Here is a 25283-nt window from a genome sequence, read left to right as displayed (position 1 = left end):
TCAATATTTATGAATTTCAGGATTTCATGCACACTCCTTCCTATAGCTGAACATGTCTGAGAGCTATTTTGTCATATTATGAAAGACATGAGAAGCAGTTCCCTTCCTTCCTATGAGAACACAAAACAGTCACATATTCTTCCAACAGTGAGCTAGCCTAGGAGAGGAAATGGCATTGTTTCCCTGGGTCACTGATTATGCTTCTTTGATGACATTATATTCTGGCTGAAAGCTGGATAAAAACTACTGGGCAGACCATGGAAGAGCCTAACCTTGGGCACATCAGGCAGTTAGGTCTCAGCAAAGGAGCATCGTTACCTCCTTTTATGTGTACAGAGTATTAAAGTGCATGCTACAGGCAATAATCTCCACCAGCCAAGTGGGTGCCCATTACCAAGCATGTGTACCCACCTTCTAGGATGGCCCCAAAACAGTAGATATACAAGCAACGTTCTTGCAGAGCATGGTGATGCATGCCTGCTAATTCCGTTGCTCAGAAGTAGAGGCAAGAGGATCAGGATTCAAAGTCAGCCTGGGCTACATGAGACCTTGTTTCAAATCACACACATACACATACAAACACATATCCATATACCTATACACAAATACATATACCTATCCCACATGTACACACAAACACACACATACCTCTCACATACCTACACCTACACATATACCTCTACATGTATGCATGTGTTGTAGGAGGAAGCTGTTCTTTTGTTCTCAGCTGCCCAGACATGAAATAATCACATAGAAACTATATTAATTAAATCACTCCTTGGCCTATTAGCTCTAACTTCTCTGGCTAGCTCTTACATCTTGAATTAACTCATTTCTATTATTTTTCACTTTATCATGATGCTTGTGGTTTAACTGCAAGGTTCTGGTGCATCTTTCCCCAGCAGTGGCTACACAGCTGCCCTCTGACTCTGCCGTCTTTCTCCCAGCATTCAGTTTAGTTTCCCCCACCTACCTCTATTCTGCCCTGCCAGGCCCAGGACAGCTGTTAGTTATCCAATGGCATTCACAGAGGGAAATTCCACATCACCTTCCCTTTCTGTCTAAATAAAAAGGAAGGTTTTAACTTTAACATAAAAAAATTCCATATAACAAAACAGGTATCAAACAAGAATTTCAGTTACAATATTTATATCTACTTTATCTTTTATTATAACTAAGGAAAACTATAATTATAACTATTCTCCAACTCCATCAAAGACTTCCAGAAGGATATAATATTACCTAAATTAACAGGAAGTGCATTGTAAGCAACTTCCAAAACTCCAGAATTGATGGAGACATCTCGTTGCCTGGCAGTCACCCAAAGTTCTTTTGTAACATTGGGGCATCCATCTTCAGCCCACAGGTCCATAGTATCCAGGATACTTTTTCATGAAACAAGAAATTTTAAAGACAGTTCTGCCAATATTGGCAGTTTGTCAGTCACTTTCTTCTGTGTCCTGCAGAATGTCTGGCAGACTCTTCATGAAGCAGGAACCCCAAAGACTGTCTCACCTTCTTTAGGCAGCTTCAGCAGTCATTTTTCTGTGGGTTCTGCAAGTTCAGTTCATACAGCATACCATTGAGCAGTTCAGGCAAGAACATTTCTTGCCCAAATGGCTAACCAACTCCATAAGGAGTTTCTTTGATGCCTATCATCCTCTTGAAGTACATTGGAGCTGCCAGGGACAGATGTGTCTCATTATCATGAAAAGTCATAAGTTATTAAAACATTTTAAATGCCATATTCTGAAGGTCTCTGAAAGATTTGAAGAATACCTATCTAACTGAAATATATCTCTCTATATATAGAAAGCCTAACTAATATGACTACAAGCTTGACTATTATAGATGACTATTAACCTATACGACTTAATTATGCATTACACTTTAAATGAGCTTTATAAACACCTTAATCAAGAGCAGATACACACACACACACACACACACACACACACACATATTAGCAAAACTGACCTTGAATTTGTATCAATAAACCAAGATCCACATCAATGCACGATATCCATTTCTATAACATATTCCCCTTTAAATGTAAACAAACATTTATAAACAATCATTTAGGGAATTTGGGCATAGCTCTCTCCAAACTGTTTTCTGATTTTTGTTGGGCAAAGTAATTTATAAGGGTGTTAGCAACATTTTAGAGTATCTTGGTCCATAAAACCACATTAGTCTGGAATTTATTCACAGGTTCTCATCTTCTGTGGAAACAAAAGCAGAACCTCTTTTCCAAAGCAACATATCCTTAGACCCAAATTCTGAAGTCAAGATACCTTTAAAATACATAGACTGGTTGGTTTAGTTTAGCAGCTAATACAATGAAATGTCTCTCTGTACTTAGCTCCTGCATAGTCAAAAAATTTAAAGAAATGCAATAATATACATAATCCAGACTCTTGGTGTATATTCCATCTTTACGTGGCTTATTTTTCTTACTTTATTATTTTTTCTACAAGCTTAATATTTATTCTATTATCTTCACTCCTTAAATCTATGACTGACTGTACTCTTTCATATTACATTTACTGTCTCTTTACTCTCTTTCTTCTCTCCCCAAAGCCAATGTACATTTTTTTAAACACACTGTGTCTCATTTAGAGGTCTTTTATGTCTGAATCTGTCCTGTTGTGTATCTGAAATCCTTTTCTGACCAGGAACACTTCTTAAAATGCTAAGCTGTGGCATGACTAAGACTAAGGCTGCTTTGCCTTTTGGCTCCACCCAGTCCCACATGGTGGAGGCATGTTCATTGCCCCTTGCAAGCCACACACACCACCCCAGTTCCAAGTATACAGTGGGTCTATGTCAAGCCATTAAGCAGTTTGTAACACATTGCTCACAAACCTCATTTAAATGCTTGGTCTCCTGAAAGAGCCAGAGTTCATCCTGGCAGCATGGCCCAGGAAGCTGCTGTTTCAAAACCACACATTTTTGTTGTTGGTGGTCTTTGTTTTCTGCTACTGCTGAATCAGAAAGACTTCTCTTAAGGAAGCTGTGGCATTCCACCAGCTAAAAAAAAAAATGTGGCTAAACTTTTTGGTGTGTGTCTATAATTCCTTTTCAAGCTTTCTCAGGTTTTACATGGATGTAGTCAGCCATGTTGGTGGTAGGAGAAAGTTGTTCTTTTTTTCCTGGCTGCTTAGACATGAAATAATCACATAGAAACTATATTAATTAAATCACTCCTTGGTCTATTAGCTCTAGATTCTTATTGGCTAGCTCTTGCATCTTGAATTAACTCATTTCTATTATTTTATACTGTACCATGAGGCTAGTGGTTTAACTGCAAGGTTCTGGTGCATCCTTCCCCAGTAGTGGCTACAAAGATGCCCTCTGACTCTACCGTCTTTCTCCCAGCATTCAGTTTAGTTTTCCCCGCCTACCTCTATTCTGCCCTGCCAGGCCCAAGACAGCTTGTTAATTATCCAATGGCATTCACAGCATACAGAGGGGAATCCCACATCATGCATGCACACACACAAACACGTGCACACACACACACACACACACACACACACACACACACACACACACACACACGTACTTCCTCAAGTCACTTTGCCTAGTAGCAGGCAAACTCATGTCTCAGAGCATTGTCCAGGAGCAAGCTGAAGCTCAACTTCTGAGACTCCTTCTCTGGTCAATGTCTTCCCATTCCAGTTGATGTTCCTGGTAGAATTACTGTATTCTCTCATGAGAGAACTCCCTCCTCAACAAGTTGTTTACATAGCAGCAGCTCTTTCAGATTCTGCTTCCAGAACAGGCAATCCTATCTGACATAGATTTCCTAAGTTTCAGCAAGACATGTTTTTCATGTTTCTATTGGTTTCCAGATGCTTGGTAGCATTATGACCTAGAAACTGACCCACTGAACTTTCAGAACATATAGTTATGAAACTACAGGGGTGCCCTGGTGGGCTCAGAGAAAAGACAGGCATAGAAACAGACAATTATGAATGCTTAATCCATACATACATTAGAGTATGAGGAACACTGCCTAGGGTCTCACTGGATAGTTCACTGACCATGGGATATTGGCATTCATTCATGAAGAGATTGACATTAATTCATGAATACATGAAGATCATTTATTGAGGATATAAGATTTGTACTCAGTCATGAAGACTTGAGCATCTATAGACTTTGGTTTTTGTGAGCTGTCATGGATCAATCTCCTGAGCTACTAAGGGATGCTGTACATACACATAACTATAATCTGAGATCAATCACATCGTGAAAACTTAAAAAAATCACAACCAGGAAGTTGATGTAATTTTTTAAATTTTTTAAAATTTTCATTTACTTTCTAAGATCTTATACAGTACAACTCAATGGCATTTTTTTTTTCAAAAGACAAGATAAAGTGATTGGATTTAAAGGACAGGATTATAGAAATAGTTTGTGGAGAAGATACAAGAATGGAACAGATCCTGCAAGGAGTCAGAACCAAATTAGAGATGCAGAGATGGAATGGGAACTCCTAAAGTCCAAGATGCTGCAGGCCTGATCTCTAAGAATCTACAATGGATAATCTGCACAAGTGTTGAAGAGACATGTTCGGAGTCTTCCACATCTTATACTTAGTAAGTGAGCAGGACACAGGAAGAGTAAGATATATAGAGAAAACAGACAGTGTAAGAGGCAAGAGTCTCTACAACATGAAAGGCACAGGCAGATTAAGACACTTAGAGAAGCCAGAGAATGTAAAGACAAGAATACAGCCTCTCCAAAGTGATGGGCTCATTCGTCAGTCAGACCCTGTATTATTGCTGACAGGATCCTTCTGGAAAAACAAAGATCATCCCTATCTTCATTCCGATGACTATTTCTGAATCACCCAGCTTTGTAAATTCCCTCAACATATAGCTGACTCTTTAACTCTTTTACCTATATTAAAGAGACTTGAATTCCTTGGTTTCTCAGATATCACCTCCTTGCTTAGGAAAGCAGATAGAAATTACAATATTATAATATCCAAAGGTAGGAAACTTGGGGGTGTAATGACCAAGGAAATGAGAAGTTGTTGTTAGTGAAAGCACCAAATATTTAATTAGTAAAAATAAAGCCAATACCATTGCTTGACTGTTAGGCAGGAGGAAGTAGAAAACACTGCTTACCTTGCCTTAAAGTCTTCATGCTTTGGTGTGGTGACTTCAATGAGCTGTTCCCTATATTCTTTGGTATTTGAACATTTAGTTTCCCAGTTGATAGCTCTCTTTGGGTAGGTTTAGGAGAGGTAGCCTTGTTAGTGGAACTATATCACTGAGAATGGGACTTTGAGGCTTCAAAAACGATACACTAATCCTAATTTTCTCTCTCCACTTCCCTTTTATGGTTCAAAATGAGAGTCCTCAGTGCTCAGCTTCCAGCTCCATCCACTATGTCTGCTTGATGCCATGCTTATTCTACTTGATGCTGAACCGTCTGAAGCCACAAGCCCAAAATAAACCTTCCTGCCTACAAGTTGCCTTGGTCACAGTATTTTATCACAGCAATAGAAACATTACTAAGACTCAAGCAATGCAAACTCTAAAGTATACTGGTGTGGGACAATGCTCTGTATTCTGTCAATTATATTTTAAATAAATGCTGATTGGCCAGTAGCCAGGCAGGAAGTATAGGTGGGACAACCAAACAGGAAATAGAGGTGGGTCAATGAGAACAGGAGAATTCTGGGAAGAAGGACGTACCTTCTGCAGTTGTGACCCAGCCACAGAAGAAGCAAGAGGTAACTGCCTCACCGAATAAGGTACTGAGCCACGTGGCTAACATAGACAAGAATAATGGGTTAATATAAGTTATAAGAGATAATAAGAAGCCTAAGCTAATGGGCCAATCAGATTCTAACTAATGTAGACCTCTGTGTGATTTTTTTGGGACTTAACAACTGTGGGAACTGGGCAGAACAGAAACCCCAACAACAGTATACTGATTTCCGAGGCTCATTTGAAGGTGATCAGGCAAGAGAAAAGGAAATGTGAGACGACATACACAGATACTGGCTGAGCTGTAAAAGTGAGATTGGAGTGCTTAGGTTGGATTGGCAAACTAAAAACACAAGTCAGAAGGGTGCCATCTCACGCTCTCCTCTTGGAGATCTTCATCAACAGAGAAAACCCAGCTGGATGCACTGCTGTTTCTCCAATGTCTTCTAGGATATGGCCTCTGCATCATCATGGTTACTGAGGCAGGGCCAAATCCAGCCAATGACTATGACTACTCTCTCCCATATCCAAAGATGTGTATCATCTTGGCAGGAATGAGCAGGCTTACCTGGGAGATACAGGGACATTTCCTGAGCAATAAATACCTTTCTTGTAAGGATAAAGGGGAGGGGAATTGGATATGATCTCCTATGTACTACACAGTTGGCAGACATCCAAACCTTGAATTTCAAAAGCAGATGTGTTCACAGTTAGTCCATATTTCTTTTCTTGAGTGTGTCTTCCCACATGTCAGCTGCTGGAAGAGTCACATGCCAAAGACTCATAGCAACACCACCTCTGGATGATGGGTTTTACCTCACACTTCTTCACTTCCTAGACAGAAATACCTGTACCAACAGCATGCTTTGGCCCCCTGTGGCTCAAGACTGGGGTGCTTGTTGCTATAGGGTATATCTTGCTGCTTGACTCTTCTGCCTTCCCTCACTACTCTGAAGGGCTGTCCTTCCCCATGTTGATGGTAAAACACTGACACATCACAGGCATCTGTATCCCTGTCTCCGGACAGGCTTCTAGGAAACATGACCCAAGGCAAATGGGCTTTCAAGAACAAGGCTACCTTTGTTTCAAACAACCACTGACAGCCGAGTTTTTAGAAATAAAAGAAACTATCCACCAACAATATTCGTAATCCTAAAAACACCAGCAGCCAGAGATGTTTCTATTTGATGAAGACTCAAGACAACAGAATGGACCAACAAAGTCATGTAGCAATTATTCACAGCAACATCACCATCCCATCAGCAGATAAATGATCACACATCCTTTGATACTGAGTGATAGCAACATAACTCTTGAACCACATCATTAGATTTGGAAGTTACTAAAGATGCAACTCTGAGAGAAATGACTGTTCCCCTATCAGTGCAGTGAACTTAAGAACATCTGATGAGTCGGCTTAGTTAGTCAAGCGCTCGTCAGACTGTGACCTCCAGAAACTGTGTAAAGTAGGGGACGGGTGTGGCAGGGCACATTCAAAGTCCAGTTCTGGGAGGACAAAGATAGGTGGCTCCTTGGGGCTCACTAGCTACACAGCATAGTTTACTTGGTGAGCTCTAGGCCTGATAGAGAATTTGTCTCAAAAACAAATTGCTGATGGCCCCTGAGGAATGACACCTGAGGTTATGCCCTGGACTGCACACACCCTTCCATGCACATACATATGCTATTGCCTGATCCAGTATTATATGGGTCATGAATATTAAACAAGAGTCTTGTGTAATTAGCATAGTACTTGGCTCTCTCCAAATATTAATTTCCTTCTACTTTCTTACCTTGTCACTATCAATTAAAATTCCTTTTTAAAGTACTGGCTGCATTGTCCTTTAATCAACATTGAGATTTAATCTGAGGTTATTCTTTTATCATTGCTCAAGAGGATGTGATTACAGCAAGTAGCTACCGCACATGGCTTTGAAAACAAAATATGAAAAGTGGAGTGGGTTGGCGCAGTTACCTCAGAGGATACTTGTGGCTCTGCTCGCCAGCACCTGTGTCCCCCGTGGAGGTGGTCCCTCCATGTCTCCCTTGGAGGTTGTCCCTCCGTGTCCCCCTTGGAGGTTGTCCCTCCGTGTCCCCCTTGGAGGTGGTCCCTCTGTGTCCCCCTTGGAGGTGGTCCCTATGGGTTTTACAGTTCTTCTTCACTTGTATTTGGGCACCTGCTTCTGACTCAAGGAGACCATACAGATTTGTTTCCTGAAAACTGATGTCTTCACTGACCTCAAAATGGAAAGCAGTTAGTGTTTCTCAGTACTCACCACAGTCAGGTCCCCAAAGAGAGTCCTCCACAGCTTCTAAACCTTAATCTCTCAAGCTGAGCTTTTCTGGGAGAGAGTGTTTTTTCTATTCCATATCTTCTAATAAATTACTTTGATGACTTTGGAACAGGGATAGCTGCCATTGCCTACCACCACAGGACTCAACATACTCCGATGTAAACAAATAAATGTTGCAATGTCTAGGGCTGGAGAGAGCTTATGCATTAAGAGTATATATGCTTGTGGTGGTTTGGAAGAAAATAACCCGCAAAGGGAGAAGCACTATGCAGAGGTGTGGCCCTGTTGGAAGAAGTGTGTCGCTGTAGGAGTGGGCTTTGAAGTCACCTATGCTCAAGCTACACAGAGTGTTACTGTTCGCTTCCTGATTCCTGTGGAACAAGATGTAGAACTCTCAACATCTTCACCAGCACCATGTTAGTCTGCCAATTGCCATGCTCCCCACCATGACAATAATGAACAGAAACCTCTGAAACCATAAGCCAGCCCCAATTAAATGTTTTCCTTTACAAGAATTGCTGTGATCATGGTGTCTCTTCATAGCAATAGAAACCCCAAGACACTGCTTTTGCAGAGGATCTGAGTTTGGTTCCCACCACCCATGTTAGGAAGCTTACGATTGCCTATAACTCAAACTCCAAGAGACTCAGCGCCCTGTCTGGACTCCACAGGTCACTGCACCCATGCATGTCCACACATTTGCAAGCAAATATAAAATAAAAAAAAATCTTTTTTTTTTTTAAAAAAAAGCAATGTGACAAAATCTTAAAAGACAGAATTTGATCTAATTCTAAAGTGGAGTGGTCTGAAATTTAGGCAAATAAAGAGAACATTCTCAATTTTATTCGAAGACTTCAATTTCATGTTTGTGACAATCTTGTCAGCTTGATATGATTTGAAGTCATTTTGGAGATACATCATATGTAAAGGCATTTCTGAATGTGGGTGTCCTATGAGCTGGGATCTTGGGTTGATTAAGAAGGAGAAGGTGAGCATTCATCTCTCTCTGCTTCCTGATTGTAGATGCGATGTGAAGAACCACCTCACACACCTGCTGCCTTGACCTTTTGCCATGATGGACCATGAGCAAAATAAACCTGATTTTCCTTGGGGTGCTTCCATCAGACATTTTGTCACAATGATGAAAAAAATAATTGATACGATGATTGATAGGCCATGTATTTGATGGACAGAATCATTTGATGGTTCTGATGCTATGGGATGATATATCTTAACTACAACAATATGCAGCAATAAAGATGATTTCCTATGACCCTAACATCGAACCCTGCACAGATTAGGTCTCCTGAATGGGCGCTTGCTTGCAGTTCCAGAGGGTTGGTCCATGACCAACATGGTGGGGAGCATGACAACAGTCAGACATGGTGTTGGAGCAGGAGCTGAGACCTTACATCTGACCTACAAGCTGGAGGCAGAGGAAGAGTGAGGTTTTGAAATCTGAAAGCCCATCCCCAGTGAAACTGTCCAACAAGGCTCCACCTCTTCATCCTTCCAAAGACAGTTCCACTAATTAGGGACTAAACACTCGATTATCTAAATCTATAGGAGTCACTCTCTTTCGAAGCAACACAGTTTTTTTCACTTGTGAGGACCGTTTCTCCTCCAGGTATGTCTGCTACACATCCTGCTCACATCGCTCACACTGTTCACACTGTTCACACTGCTCACACTGCTCACCAGCATGCTGTCCTGCACTGGACTATACAGTGACATTCTTAGACTACACCTGCAAACTAGGAACCAGGGCCCCCACAGAGCTTTCAGCAGGATGACTGCTGATCCAGGGGAATGTGTGGCCATGGTCTTGCCACCTAACCTCCTGTGATATTCTCTGTTGGGGGATATTTGATCCACACTGTGTACCCAGAGTTTTCATTTGTATTAATTAAATAAAATTAACCTTGGGTCAGGAGGCTGAGTTAGCAACTAGTTGACAGAAAGTAATCATAGGGCTTCAGAGGACATCTGGGAGAGGGAGAACGACACATGGAAAGTAGTAGGGAGGGACTTTGAGTGGCGCGATTTTTTTTTTTCTGTTTCTTGTGGAGAGGAAGGATGGGCTTTTGGGGAGATACCAGCAAGGAGAGAAGGTTAGCTAGGTGCTACTCAGTCTCTCTGAGCTAGCAGGTTTGTACCCCAATCCCTGAGTCTCCAAGTTTTATTTATAAATAGAAAAATGGAGATTTAGTTAAAGCTGTCTTTAGCAACAGAGACAGAGTCAGTGCCTGCAGGAGCAAAATTCCCCCAAAGCTGTAGCCTGAGAGTCTGTCTGCTAGCAGAGAAGCCAGCCTGTAACTGCCGAGCAGCAATTGCTGGCTAATAGCAGTAGGTTAGGGTGTATTCATTGTGCTGAAGAAGAAACAACAATTCTCAGTTATTTCACTTAGGTTTGGTCCAGAAGGAGCTCGGAATTCTCTCTACTAACAACTCCTATTCCTCTCTGTGTGTCAGAAGAGCTGCTTCAGCTCAAGTCCAGTTCATTGCAAACTTACTCGCTCAGTGAGCAAGTATTTACTGCTTGACTGTGACATAGAAGGTTCACTGTTGGCCTCAGGACAAACCTGAAAAAATAATCCCCACTCCTGCATGTGGGAGTAAATATGGGTGTGGGCTGGGAAGGAAGCAGGTAAGGAAACAATGAGACAGCATCACACAGAGAAAACCAACACTGTAGAGACTACAGGTCGGGTGAGTTACTGCATTGCAAATGACTTGGTGGCAGGAATAAGTGGTCAAGCTGCAGAACACTTATCTGTACCTGACATCTCCAGCACCCCACTCCCAAGGCTTAAGAGACAACAAAGAAGAGCAGGGCAGAAAGGATGTAGGAGCCAGAGGAGAAAGACTGTGAAAATATGACCTCTGGACATGACGTGGTCACTGTACTTGTGAGCTCACTATAGCTGCGGTTACCCACATAAGACCTGCAGGAGATTGGGTTCCTAGCATTCCATTGTGGTTGGGGGAGATCACGAGGCCCTACTCATCACTGAAGGAATATTGACAGTTGATGTCTCCTGGGGTTGGGGTATCATTTCCTTTGGTGGTGCAGCCATTAGCAAGTAGTCCATGTCCTAGCACAATCCCCTACCCGTGTTTATGCAAGCAAAGGGACTTGTGGGAAGAAAGAAGGGGGGAGAGAGAAAATGATGAGAGAATGTGAGTGGTGAAGGTAACTGGTGTTCATTTTATATGTTGTGTGTACACAAATACACACACAGACACACATACACACAGAAACATACATACATACACATATACACATACAGATACATGCATGCACACACATATATTTATACACATATACACACATATACACATACACACACAAACACACACAAACATACATGATGTGGGATCCCCCTCTGTATGCTGTGAATAAAAAAACTGTTTGGGGCCTGTTATAGGGTAGAGCAGAGCTAGGCAGGGAAAACTAAACTGAATGGTGGGAGAAAGAAGGCAGAGTCAGAAGACGCCATGTAGCCCCCACCAGAGACAAATATTGGAACTTTACCTGGTAAGCCACAGCTTCAAGGCAATACACATATTAATGGAGATGGGTTAATTTAAGATACAAGTTAGCCAGAAATATGCTTAAGCTATTGATCAAACAGTATTGCAAATAAATGGTTTTTGTGTGATTATTTCCGGGCTGAGCAGCTGGGAACAAAGAAGCGGCCTTTCTACTACACATACACACATACACATATATACATACACACACACATATACACATGCACACACACATACACACACATGTATTTACAAAATGACATAAATTTAAAAAGCCAGTGGCCAAGTTTACTTCCATTGTTGTGGAGCTCACTGCCTTGTCCTGTGAGGTGTGAACAGCTGTGCAAACTGACTGAAATTCGAGGGGGAATAGAAGCCACCAAGAGCCACTTCCCTTGCCCTGATGAGTTTACTGCCTTGCTGCAGTGGTCTGCAGCCTCCTGAAATACACCAGCTGACGGTACTGTTGTTAAAAAAAAAAAAAAAAAAAAAAAAAAAAAAAGTTGAGAAAAGACAAAGCTGGAAAGCTCTCTGAATGGCATGCATTTTATCTGGGATGTGACAAGCTTTGTAAACATGAGAGATAAAACGGCTCAGCTACCTGGGCGCTTTGTTCCTTGAGTAGAAATCACTCTCTCTTTTCTCCCTTTGGCATATTGATTTCTCATTAATCCGGCAAAACAAAGGATTAATTAATCTCCACGGTTCAATGAAAAATAAATTAGCACAGTTTACAACGGACCCGATCCAATATTGCAAATGGAGGAAATGATGCACGCACTGTCTCTCCCCTGTATCTGCTCACTTCTACAATCCAAATCTCCGGAGAGTGGCTGTGGAAGCTGAATCCAGCGCAGGTCATCCTTCCTCTTCTGGGTCCCTTCGAATTCAGCCCTGGAAGATACTCAGTGCTTGTTTTAAACTCACTCTTAATGATTCCTGGGTGCAGAAATAGCTTTTCTCTGTGCTTGTGTGTCTGCGTACACGTGTGTGAGAACACGTTTGTGGCATGAAGGTCAGCCCTCAGGTTTGAGTCCTTGCCTTCCACATCTCCTGAGGTGTGGCCTGTTCCTTGTTGCGGTACAAGCCAGGCTAGCTGGCCCATGCGCTTCCAAAGACTGCACTGCTTCCATCTCCTGTCTTTCACTGGAAACCCTGGGATCACATCTGCATGCTACTACACCCAGTATTGATATGGGTTCTGTGATTTGAACTCAGATCCTCATGTTTGTGTGACAAGCACTTTCCCTACTGAGCCATCTCCCCAGTCTCTGAAGTCACAACATTGTTATAAGTGTTTTGGATACATCACTTACCTGAAACAACCTTTCTTTATGCTGAAAACTAAAGAGAGAGAAGCTCTGTCAGTTTTCACAGATGAGCTATCAGCTGCTATGCACACTCCGGCACTCTCGTGGCTGTCTGATTGGACCCGTGATACATGAAAAGGACTCGTACATCACCTTGCTCAGCCAGGATACCTTCCTACGCTGTGAAACTTGTTCAAGGTGTCATCTCTTGTGAACATCCAAGGGGGAGGAACACAGTGTGTTTTCAAATCGTTATCTTTCATTCTAAATTGAAGGGTTTTTTTTTTCAGAGCTATAAAGGAAATTCAGTGTCAAATTCTCAGAATCGACACTTGTGAGAGGATGCCTTCCCTTGCTATACCACTAGCTGAGGAATTGTTCCCCTCAATGCCCCCCCTCAACTTTGCCACAGTTATATCAGCTTAGAATTATATACTTACACCTAATTTTCTGATTTGAGCCATAATTTGTATAAACACATAACAACTGAAAGAAGAAAAAGAAAGGACCCCTTATGATGAGCTATAGCAAGATACCCACAACAGTAATATCATGTGTGTATTTCTCTTGGAAAAAGGATAATTCATAATTTCCAGCAATGAAGTTTAAGACAATCAACAAGGGAGCACGTCTTTCCTGTAAAGAGCAAATCCTATGCTATTTACCAGCTGCTAAATAATTCCTTTTACAGTACAATGTGGATATAACTGAGTAGAATTTCCAGGGATGAGGGGATGGCTCATGGGCACAGTGTGCAAGCATGAGGAGCAGGTATAGATCTCCAGCGCTGTGGCAGACTGGCCCAGCAATCCACATACGTGACCGGGGCACTAGTTACATCCTGCAGCCCCACTAGTCAGCCAGTCTAACCCAAACTGCAAGTTCCAGGTTCAGGAAGAGACCCGGTACCCAATAAGACTGAGAAGGAACCAATGAATAACAACTCAGGGAGCCAAGTCACATGCTGCAAAGTCTAATGACCTGAGTTCAGTCTTTGGAACCAACGTGGGTGGGGGGAACACAACTGATGCCAGCAATTTACCTTCTGACTTCCTGCGCTAACATGTACACACACACACATTCACTCACTCTTTCATACACATACTAATGCACAATCACTCACACACACTCAAACAGAAACTCATACATACACACTCACGTACACACATACACATTCATACAAATACACATACGCATTGAACCATGTAGACACACACACACTCCCTCTTAAACATATACTCACACATTCACACAAACACACACACTCACACCCAAACACTGAATCACACACACTCACATACACACACAAATTCACTCTGACACACTCACTAACACATATACTCATGCACACACATACACACTCATACAAACAGACTCATGCATATTCACAGAAACACACATACACTCACAGATACTCACATACACACTCACACACAATCATTCACAAACACACACACACACACACACACACATGCACATACACTGTACCACACAGATATACACACTCAAACACACACACACAAATAAACAAAAAAAATTGTGGGGAGCAATGGTCAGAGACACCCAGCATCTCTTCTGACCACCACACATGCACATCCAAAGACACTATATTGATTACTTTCCAACCGCTGGTTTACGGATTCTAACTACAACTTAAGAGAGTAGTTACAGGTTTTGGTCTTAGCTCACCAATATAAAGATGGAGCTTACAGATGCCCTAGCCCCTCCTTCCCAGATGGATTTGTTCTTGGGTTGTTTTGAGTCCATCTGAATACAAAGCTACCACTGGCAGTCTCTTTCAAAGGGAACTCTCCTGAGGGACAGCTGGCCACCGAGTCACATGGCTGTGGGCACAGCCAGAGCGACTGTGTGCAGTAACATCACTGGAGAACATACTGGCTCCTTGCCAGTTTCTGAATGGATCCCTTGGGTGTCCCCATCCCTCGCTGCCACGAAAACCCCCAGAAATCATGATCTTGTCCAAGACCCCGGCTGTCCGAGCATAGGATGCACAGCCGGTGTCAGCTTATGTCCCTAGGAAGGGTGAGCTGGCCGTCCTCATGCAGTTTTGGTTATGCTAATTGCTGAGGACTCCTGTCAGTCAACAGCCTATGCTTTCATCCTGACCACCTATCCCGAGGGCAGGCTCCTTCCTCGTTTGATAAACACTCCTGTCATCAGGTTCCCCATGGAAGAGGAGCTGCTGAAGAAGCAGCCTCTAAAATTTGGAGGCAAATATGGCAGAAGCCAGCAAAAACGAATGATTCATACCTTAAGAGAGCCAAATCAGCAGCTTGGTTCGGTTAGGAGAGGCCAGGCCTCCTGGAAAGGGGTCCATTTGTGCCCCTCCCAAGTATTCAACACCAGATGTTTGCACAGGGGATACAGAAAAGAAACTGCCTACATAGGCCAGGCGTGGTGGCGCACACCTTTAATACCATCGATTGGGAGACAGAGGCAGGGGATCTCTGAGTTTGAGGCCAGCCTGGTCTACAGAGTATGTTTCAGGACAGCTAGTGCTACATAGAGGAATCTTGTCTGAAAAAAAGAAAGAAACTGCCAACATGACCATTCCATAGTATGGTTAAGGAAGATTTCATCGAAGACTTTTTAGCATTAAAATAAAACTTTAAAACATAAATACATTCCACAGCAAGACTGGGAACCCTCTTTTCCTGACCCTTTTGTGGTCTATCTTTGCAGAATATTACACTTTCCGGTATGACTCAGTTTACTCAAATAACTAAAGTTTAACCAAGCTAGCAGAGACAAAGAGGCTAGACATGCATCTTCAAGTTAGTTTCTGCTAGTCTGAATGAAACTTTCCAACCTTAGGAACTTTTAGACCTATCCTAGGGTTTCTGTCTGCTGTGATGAGAAACCAGAAGAGAGGACAAGCTGGAAAGGAAACTGCTGATTTCCTGTATGCGACTATAGGATTCAGTTTATCCCCGAAGGAGGCCAGGGCAGGAGTCCAAACAGGACAGGAACCTGGAGGCAGGAGCGGATGCAGAAGCTATGGAGGGGTGCTGCTTACCGGATTGCTCCTCATACGTTTCTCTGCCTTTTTTCTTAGAGAACTGAGGATCATCATCCCAGAGTGGTACTACCCACAATGGGCTGGGTCCTCCCACATAAATCATTAGTGAAGAAAATACTCTAAATGGGTTGCCTAGAGCCCAACTGAGATTTCTCCCTCAGGCAGAAAGACTGACTAAGCCACCCAGGGTGTGTATGTGTGTGTGTGTGTATGTGTGTGTGTGTGTGTGTGTGTGTGTGTGTGAGTTGTGGGAAGATATCAATCTAAAGTGAGGACATTCATTGACTCCCAGCCATAAACTCCCTGCTCCTCACAGCTAGGATGAATTATCCAGATATGTGTATATTCCTATGTGTGCAAGTGATCACATGTGTACAAGGGTATGTGCATGCCTGTGTGTAGAGGCAAGAGGTCTGCTTTGGGTATCATTCCTCAGGTACCAGCCACCTTTTTATTTTTATTTTATTTTCTTTCTTTTTTTTTTTTTTTTTTTTTTTTTGAGACAGAGTCTCTCCCTGGGACATGGTGCCTACACATTAGGTTGGCTGGTCAGTAAGTCCCAGGGATCTGTCTGACTTTCCCTTCACAACACTGGGTTTACCAGCGAGACTCCATGCCTAACTTTCTACAAGGATGCTGGGGATTGAACTTGGGTCGTCATGCTTTTATACTAGGCGCTTATCAACCAAGCCATCTCTCAGCCCCTGTTATCAGTACTTTGAAATTTTATTTAATTGTATGTGTTTGAGTATTTGCCTGCATGTACCACATGTATGCCTGATGCTATCAGAGGAGGGCTTCAAATGCCTTGGAACTAGTGTTATGAACAGCTGTGAACAACTGTATGTATACATGTCAGGAACTGAACCAGGATCCTCTAAAAATGTAGCCAGTTCTATTAACCTCAGAGTCATCTCTCCAGTTTCATCACAAATTATTCATTATTATTATTATTATTAGTAGTAGTAGTAGTAGTAGTAGTAGTAGTAGTAGTAGTAGTAGTAGTAATAGTAGTAGTAGTAGTAGTATGTTTTGCCACTTAAAAAAAATCTGGGATTAGACTTAGCTATTCTTTCTGCAACAAGTAAAAAGCAATCCTTAATAGCCAACCTCTATTTCCTTAAAGTTCTCTGTTCTATTGAAACAAGCAAACCAGGGCTGGGTGTGGTGACATGCCTGTGATCACAGGACATGGGAGCTGGAGGCAGGAACCCAAGAATTCAATGTCATCCTCTCCTATGTGGGAGTTCCAGTGAAACATGAAACCCTGTCTCCTAAAATCTCAACCATACCAAAGAAATGCCAGGCTCCAACTCCACTGGCACTGAACACTACAAGAACAGAACTATAGCTCTCCTCCAGAAATCCTGTAACTATCTATAGCTCTCCTCCAGAATCCTGTAGCTATCTATAGCTCTCCTCAAGAATCCTGTAGCTATCTATAGCTCTCCTCCAGAATATTGTAGCTATCCATAGCTCTCCTCCAGAATCCTGTAGCTATCTATAGCTCTCCTCCAGAAATCCTGTAGCTATCTATAGCTCTCCTCCAGAATCCTGTAGCTATCTATAGCTCTCCTCCAGAATCCTGTAGCTATCTATAGCTCTCCTCCAGAATATTGTAGCTATCCATAGCTCTCCTCCAGAATCCTGTAGCTATCTATAGCTCTCCTCCAGAAATCTTGTAGCTATCTATAGCTCTCCTCCAGAAATCCTATAGCTGCCTTCTACTTTAATCATCTGGCCCCGCAAGTGTACTGTGCCACACTCTTCGGGATACAAGGGGCATACAAATGCAGCCACTCTACCATTTAAGGGAATCGCTCGGAGGCATGCACAACACCAAAACCCATTAGGATAGAGAGTCTCCATGCCTGGAATAACCACTCTGTTGCTGGGTGTCATTGGGCATGCAGGGCAGGTCAGTCTGCGCTTTCTGATCTAATCAACCTCAGAAGGACTGAGAAGCCCACAGCTGTGTCGGAACAATTGGAATAACGGATTCAGAACAAAGGGGAAGACCTATCTCTCTAGGGCTTCTCCCTCCAGAATATACGTGCAGCTTCAATGGAATGCATAAATACTTAATTCACTATTTTGTACTACATTTCTCCCATGATGGATGTGTCTGACCCATTACCTATAAAATACACATTAATGTTCCCTTTGAAGGTGTCTCCTCCGTTACATGCCTCTTTTGCTGAGCAGCCCTACAGGGATTGCAACCCAACCTGAAGGAGAATGTGTGTCTATTCTGCATTGCCTAACCTCAAGGGAAAACAAGTCCATTTGTGGGCAAGACTTTTCCCTTGTCGTGCCTGCTACCCATGATGCTTCTTGCCATGTGTTTCCTTTCATATCTGATATTTGAGAGGGTTGAAGCATCACCTGAAAACCTGAGGGAAGAAAGTAAAGACATGTTGGAACAAGGGAGGGGCAGAAGGAAGGAGGGGAATGGGGAGAGGGAGAGGGAAGTGAGGGACTAGAGGAGACCGGAGGGGGTTGGGAAATATAAGAGGATACAGGCACAATGGTAAAGTAAAACATTAGGCCTAAGTCTGCTAGAAGGAGCTGCAGGTCCGCAGACTGGCTCTCCGATCTTTACCACATGACACAGGTGGACCAGTGATTTCAGGGTCTTGGCCTGACAGGATTACCAGCATGGCTTTTAGTCCATTGTGGTGGGGGACTTCCTGAACACAGCTGTGTGATATAGCTAGTTACACTTCATCCACAGTCAGGAAGTAGAAGATGATGGTTAATGGTTGCTACTGTTCAAATCACTTGCTGCCTTCTCTGCAGCCCAGGACCCCAGGCCAAGGAATGGTGCTGCCTTCCTTTAAGGCCAATCTTTTATTTTTGGTTTTTGGAGACAGGGTTTCTCTGTGTAGTCCTAGCTGTCCTGGAACTTGCTCTGTAGATCAGACTGGCCTTGAACTCAGAAGTCTACCTGCCTCTGCCTCCTGAGAGCTTGGATTAAAGGCATGGACCACCATGCCTGGCTAGGATGGGTCTTTCTATGGCAATAAATCTATTGGAGATCATCCTTCATAGGATAAGCATCCCCAGAGTCCTTCAGAGGTGTACATAGTGGCCTGTCTTCCAGACATTCCAGAGTCCATTAGGTGACAACCAATACTATCAGACTCAACAACACTATCTTTTATTCAAATTATTATATTTACATCATTTTATATTACATATAATGTCATCATTACTTTTATTCCATGGCCTTCTCTGGTAACCCTGAGACAATGTCATGAATAAGTATAAAGATAATATTCTTAGTATAATAATAGTTTATTTTGAAAAAATTTTCTTGGCATGCTTGCATGGATGCAAGTAAAATAGCTACATTTCTCTTTATATAAATCCACCAAATAAAATTTTGATTATATGCAAAAACTTTTTTGCTGAAACATTGAGAAAGGATGTACACTTGATCTGTGCCTTCTTGGTGGTTCATGACGTCTTTTCTGTGAACAAGTACATCTTCTTGCAGAACCTGTGCCATAGACACTTTAACAGATGATTTAAATATTCACAGCATGTATTTGCATAGTTGTCTCTTGGAGATCCAGTCAAGGTACAATCAACAGTTGGTTTACAGGTGACGCTGGGCCTCTCCTAATGTATCTTGTCAATACTATGTGACATCAATCGGATCTCATCACATGTGACATGGTGTCACTTGCCTTTCATGAGCATAGCTCTCCATTGCTCTTGCCCTCTGCTACTGTCTCTAACCAGCTAGCTCATCAGAGACATGCCTACTTTCTATTTACAGCAGGAGACTGGCTACTATGCAGAGCACTAACTTGGCATAAGGTGAGCAGCTCTCTGGAAATACAGAGAAGTGGGATACAGAGAGGGATTAAGAAAACAAATATTTGTCAGGCAGTGGTGGAGCATGCCTTTAGTCCTAGCACTGGGGAGGCAGAACTCTGTAAGTTCCAGGCTAGCCTGGTCTACAAAGTGAGTTTCAGGACAGCCAGGGCTGTTACACGGAGAAACCCTGTCTTGAAATCCAACAAAAAAAGGGAGAGGGAGAGAGAGAGAGAGAGAGAGAGAGAGAGAGAGAGAGAGAGAGAGAGAGAGAGAAAAGAAGAAAAGAAAGAAAGGAAGGAAGGAAGGAGGAGGAAGGAAGGAAGGAAGGAAGGAAGGAAGAAAGAAAGAGAGAAAGAAAGAAAGAAAGAATTTATATGTTCATATCTCAGCAACCTGGGCTACATTGTGAGTTCCCTTCCAGCTGTGTTACAGAGTGAGACTTTGTCTCAGGACAACAAAGGCCTATATGATAGTTCAGTGGATGAAGGTATTTGCTACCAAGCCTGACCACATGAGTTTGAGCCCGAGAACCCATGTGGTAGAAGACAACCCACTAGATTCCTGATCTGATGCTGTTCTCTGACCTCTGACCCCGAGGTGCACTGTGGCTGGTGTACATAAGCCCAAACATGCATATCCTAAAGCAGTTTATAGTCAATTTATCTCTAAACGGCTTGATCAAGGCAAGACACTACAAAACAGTTTAACATAAGATTCTAGTTTCTCTTTTCTAAAATGTGTTGGGACTTAAAAGCCCTCCGTTTTTTCATATGATTCCTTTTTCTTTTCTTCAACCACTCCCACCTTCTTAGGAAGCACAGCTCAAAAATCCTCAAGTGGTGAAAGCTTACAGCTTGGAACAACACACTTATTTTCTTTGCCTAACTGCCTTGTTTTTCTAATTTATTTATTTTTATGACTTTCCTAACATGTTGGGAATATTATAACCTCATGATTAATGCAACCACAACAAGAAGCTTCAGGCGCAGCAAACAAAATCAAGCCTGACACTTCAATTTCCTCCATTTTCAATTTTAGGAAATTGTCTGCATTTTAGGGCTTCGATTTTGCTTATTTTGATTATCTTCCTTAAAGCACTGTGATCAGGCAATAGATAAAACATTTATAAAATATTAAGTATTTAATTTCAGAACACAGGAATATCCCCTCAAGGATCTCCAGTTATTCCTGTTATCGTAATAAACAAAAGGCCAGAAGTTCTGAGGCTCAGAAGGATTCAAAGTTAGACATGCTGAATATTTAAATAAAACTTCCCAGCATGAAGCAAGAGAATGTCAGGGGGACATAGGAAAAGAGAAAGGAAAAAAAAAAAAGACAGAGAGAATCTTCTGAACTGCCCTCATTCTGTATTTGAAATTGCAGAAATCTTACCAACATCAGCACCACTATAAAGTATGTAAATTATGGGGCTGCAGAGGCACCTAGGCTGATAAAGGGCTTACCACACTCAAGCATGAGGAACTGCAGTCTGACCTCAGAATCCAAAATAAAAGCCAGATGCAGCAATGTGCATCTGCAACTCAGCACTGGGCAAACACAGATAGATCGCTGGGGCTCTCTGACTAACTGGTCTACCACAGAGGTGAGCTTCAGGCTCAGTGAGAAACTCTGTTTCAGGTAATAATGTGGAGAGAGACTAAGGTAAATACCCAATGTCAACCTGTGGTATCCATATGCAATCATTTCCAAATGCAGATGAACCTGCAGGTGCAAGTTTGTATTCATGCACAAACACACACACACACACACACACACACACACACACACACACACACCCAAGGATACAGAACAGATGGCCTTCACGAAGTACAATGACTTTTGGGTCTGGTTGATTCTGAGAGTGTGCAGCTCTTTGAATCTAGAAATTCCTCTGACACATCGTTGAAAAGGGGACCAAACCCCTTTCAGGTAGAAACCATCTCTACTTCCTGAGGGAAGGTTTACAAAGCCATCTCTCTTTCCAGAGTCCCTGCACAAGGTCCTGAACACAGAACATTTCTGTCTGTGTCCATATGAGAACCTGACATCATCCATTTGACTTACTTCATCATTTTAAAAACCAAACCTGAGTTGATTTTCTGTGTTTTATTTCTTGACTAATGTTGTTCATACCGCTTCATCCAGAAAATAATGAAATTCCATCGTTTCCTATCAAGCAATAAATTTAAGCTGGGCAGACTACAATTGCTCAGACACTCAAATTCCTATCACCTAGCTGAGACAGTTCATCCTAAGAATCTCATTAACCTGAGAAATGATAAAAGAATATTCTGTGCATTGGGAGATCTCACCCCCACTTTCACCGTCATAGTAGAATCCTAATGTCATGATGTCTGAGACTCCATGGTATGTGTATGTCTGTCCATCTGTCTATCCATCTGTTCATCTGTCTGTGTGTATGACAGTAAATATAAAATTGAAGGTAGATGCTAGTGCTGGGTGTGGTGCTACCCACTTTAATCCCAGGACTAGTGAGAATGAGGATGAGGCAGAGGCAGGCAGATCTCTGACCATGAGGTCAGCCTGGTCTACAGAGTGAATTTCAGGCCAGTACTGCACAGTTAAGACCCCCCCCCCCAAAAAAAAAATAAATAGAGGAAATAAAATCAACAAAAAGGGTTGAATCCTTCCTCTCTATGGTTCAAACAATTTTTCCATGTTAAGTGTGACACAATTTTTGAGCCCCACGCAGACCCCAGCAGAATTTTTGGAGCCTTCCTTAGACCACAGGCATCCCACCTGTAAGTCACGAAAGGGCCAGGGTAGCAAGTCCATCCGACAAAGCATCATACTCAGGCATGGTGATGCGCACTGTCATCTTAGCATCTGGAAGGCAGAGGAAGGAGCATTGCAGTGACTTTAAGGTCATCCAGGGCTGTAAAGCCAGACTCCTTTCCCCACAACAAAACAAACAAAGAGGAGAGAAAGAAGCCTGCCCACAGAGAATGTAAAAATGCCAGCACCTATTAGAAATCCCCTCACACACAATGCAAATGTACCTCTAAGCGATTCTCCATCCTGGTTTCTTTCTCAGCATTTTTATAGCCAAGATCCCCCCGCTTCCCCAGTTGGAACAAGAAAGAACAAAAGCAGATTCCCCCAAGGAGGAATCATTCGCGTTAAGTTTCTTTATGTAGGTCACCTCTGATTCTCTCCTGGTTGCATCTCAGCTGCTAAATTCCCCATGTCAAGCTTTGGTTCTGATGTCTCTTCACACAAAGGCTATGCTTTCCAAAAGAATAACTGTCTAGGCTCTTGAGTATAGGCTGAAAGAGACTGCTTGTTGGACACACAGTCCTTTGCTGGTTATGGTATTGGTTAGAGACGTGGAACAACACTTTGAGGTGTTTGTGTGCATATTTGAAAACCTTCATAGGAAAAACTGTTACTCGGGCTTGGGCGGTAGGGGAGTGGAGAAAGCGCTTGCTATGCAAGCATGACGATGGGGATCCAGATTCCCAGAGATCGTGTAAAGCCAGCCATAGGAGCATGCTTCTGCAGTCCCAGCGTATCTAGGGAGAAATAGAAAACAGGAGACGGGAGAGCCACCGAAAGCTTGAAGACCATCTAGCCTGGCTTCCTCAGCAGTGAATACCGGAGAGCCTGCCTCAAACAAGGTGGAAGGGGAGGACTGACAACCAAGGCTGTCCTTTGACTGCCACACGCATTGGTGCTGCCAGCAGGTACCCACGCTCACACTCACACACGGAAACACACAAACACAGCACAGAAACACACAAACACAGGAACACAAGCATATGACCACTACGTGTACACACCATGAGTATACATATTTTAACATGTTTTCTCATGAAGCAAGTGATTAATTTAAAGAGAGCCAGCATCACTTTTAACCAGGAAGACTACATATAGATGATTCCTACAATCACCACACCAAACCAAACCAAAGTCTCTATTTCCTGGCCCCAGACTTCGGTCTTAGGAACATCTCTTGGGACTTTAACTGAATCCATCTACTCCGTTATCGAGTGCCTTTGAAAGTTACATGAAGGGGGAGGGGGGCTAGAGAGAGGGCACAGTGGTCAAGAGTGCTTCCTGTTCTTCAGCTCAGTTCTGAGCATCCACACTGAGTGACGGAAAACCATCTACAACCCCATCTCCACTGAACCCAGTGCCTTCTTCTGGCTTCTGCAGGCACTGGCACACGGATGCAGACAGACGGGCAGACAAGCACACACACATATACAATTACAAACAAAATAAAAATCATCTTAACAATTGAATATTAACAATTCACTTGTGCCTAAGACCTTCCTTATACTGGCTGCTGATTGCCTATTAAGTAAGATTCAAGCACCCTGTCAAGATACTCAGAATCGGTGGTAACGTGTTTATCCCGCTTCTTTCATTCGTGTATTCAGCCGTATAAAACTCAGTTCACCTCCCTAGAATGCCAAGCGTCCCAGGAAAACTTGCGTTCTGCAGAGTGTAGATCCTGGTTGCTATTCAGTTGTGTTTACCGGACACCCCAAACACCACTGGCACGAAGATGAAGTGGGTGATGGCATCTTTTACAGTGTATAAATTTGACAATACCTTTTAAACCCTTACCCTGAACTAAAAGGAGGGTTCTGTACTGGAAACACATAAACAAAAGCCATGCTCTCTCTCTCTCTCTTTCTCTCCCCCCGCCCCAAGTACACTGACAGTGACAAAAAACTTACCATTTACCTGTAAACATGATCTTGGTTTATACACTGAGGAACACTACATAAATGTGGTCATGTGTTATCTACCTCTCTATTCGTTATTTCTAGTGAAGCATTCATTAATGATTACTAAATAAATTGATCTAAGAATATGATTAGGATAGAATGTATAAAGGCTGTGGCTAATCAATAATGCCCACTTGAAGATGCCCAGACCCCATAAACACACCAGATTACACGACAAAGGGGCCTTTGCTGATGACTTAGGACTTCCCTAGAGGATCCACGCATGCTCAGGCTCATCACAGGAGCCCTTGGGGGTGGGAGAGAATCAAGACTAAGGCCCAGAGACCACCTCAAGGAGGACTTAACTCCCCTTATTGACTGTGAGCCGGGGGAAGGAACATGAGCTGAGCAGTATGGAAGCCTCTGGAAGCTGGGACAGCTCTCAGATGACATTAATGAGAAGATGGTGACTTGGGTCCTTCACTGAACTGTGGCACCAGCTCCAACGTGCAGGAAGTGAAACCTGCAGAACTGGACACCCTGAATTTAAAAAAAAATCTTTCTTTTATTTTATTCAAATTATGCTACAGTTACATCATTTCCTCCCTCCAAACCTTCTCATGTACTCCTCCTTGCTCTCTATCAAATCCATGACTTCTTTTACCATTAACTATTGTTTACATGCATAAATATATATACCTAAATGCAAACTCCTCAGTCTATATGTTATTCACATGTATGTTTTCAGGGCTGACCATTTGGGTATTGGAGAACTAACTGGTGTGCTTTTCCCTGGGGAAGATATTTCTCTTGCTCTCAGAGTTCCTTGGTTACCTATAGTTCTATGTATAGATTTG

The 25283-nt window shown here is 42.6% G+C and overlaps 1 protein-coding gene and 1 long non-coding RNA gene across 10 annotated transcripts in view; one reads left to right on the top strand and one right to left on the bottom strand.

Annotated features, from left to right (window-relative positions):
* Positions 1-5872, top strand: part of LOC125393294 (uncharacterized) — a 29243-nt gene extending 23371 nt beyond the window's left edge. Inside the window, exon 3 of the long non-coding RNA XR_007229758.3 lies at positions 5368-5872. This is a non-coding gene — a long non-coding RNA (uncharacterized LOC125393294). The remainder of the gene's footprint in view (positions 1-5367) is intronic.
* Positions 1-25283, bottom strand: part of Rbms3 (RNA binding motif single stranded interacting protein 3) — a 796347-nt gene that overhangs the window by 696215 nt on the left and 74849 nt on the right. The window lies entirely within an intron of this gene.

This window comes from Myodes glareolus, chromosome 4 (genome assembly GCF_982192425.1).
Source record: "Myodes glareolus chromosome 4, mMyoGla1.1, whole genome shotgun sequence".
In the NCBI taxonomy this organism is placed as follows: Eukaryota; Metazoa; Chordata; class Mammalia; order Rodentia; family Cricetidae; genus Myodes; species Myodes glareolus.
Note: the sequence above shows the minus strand (reverse complement) of the source record. Positions and strands in the feature narration are given on the sequence as shown.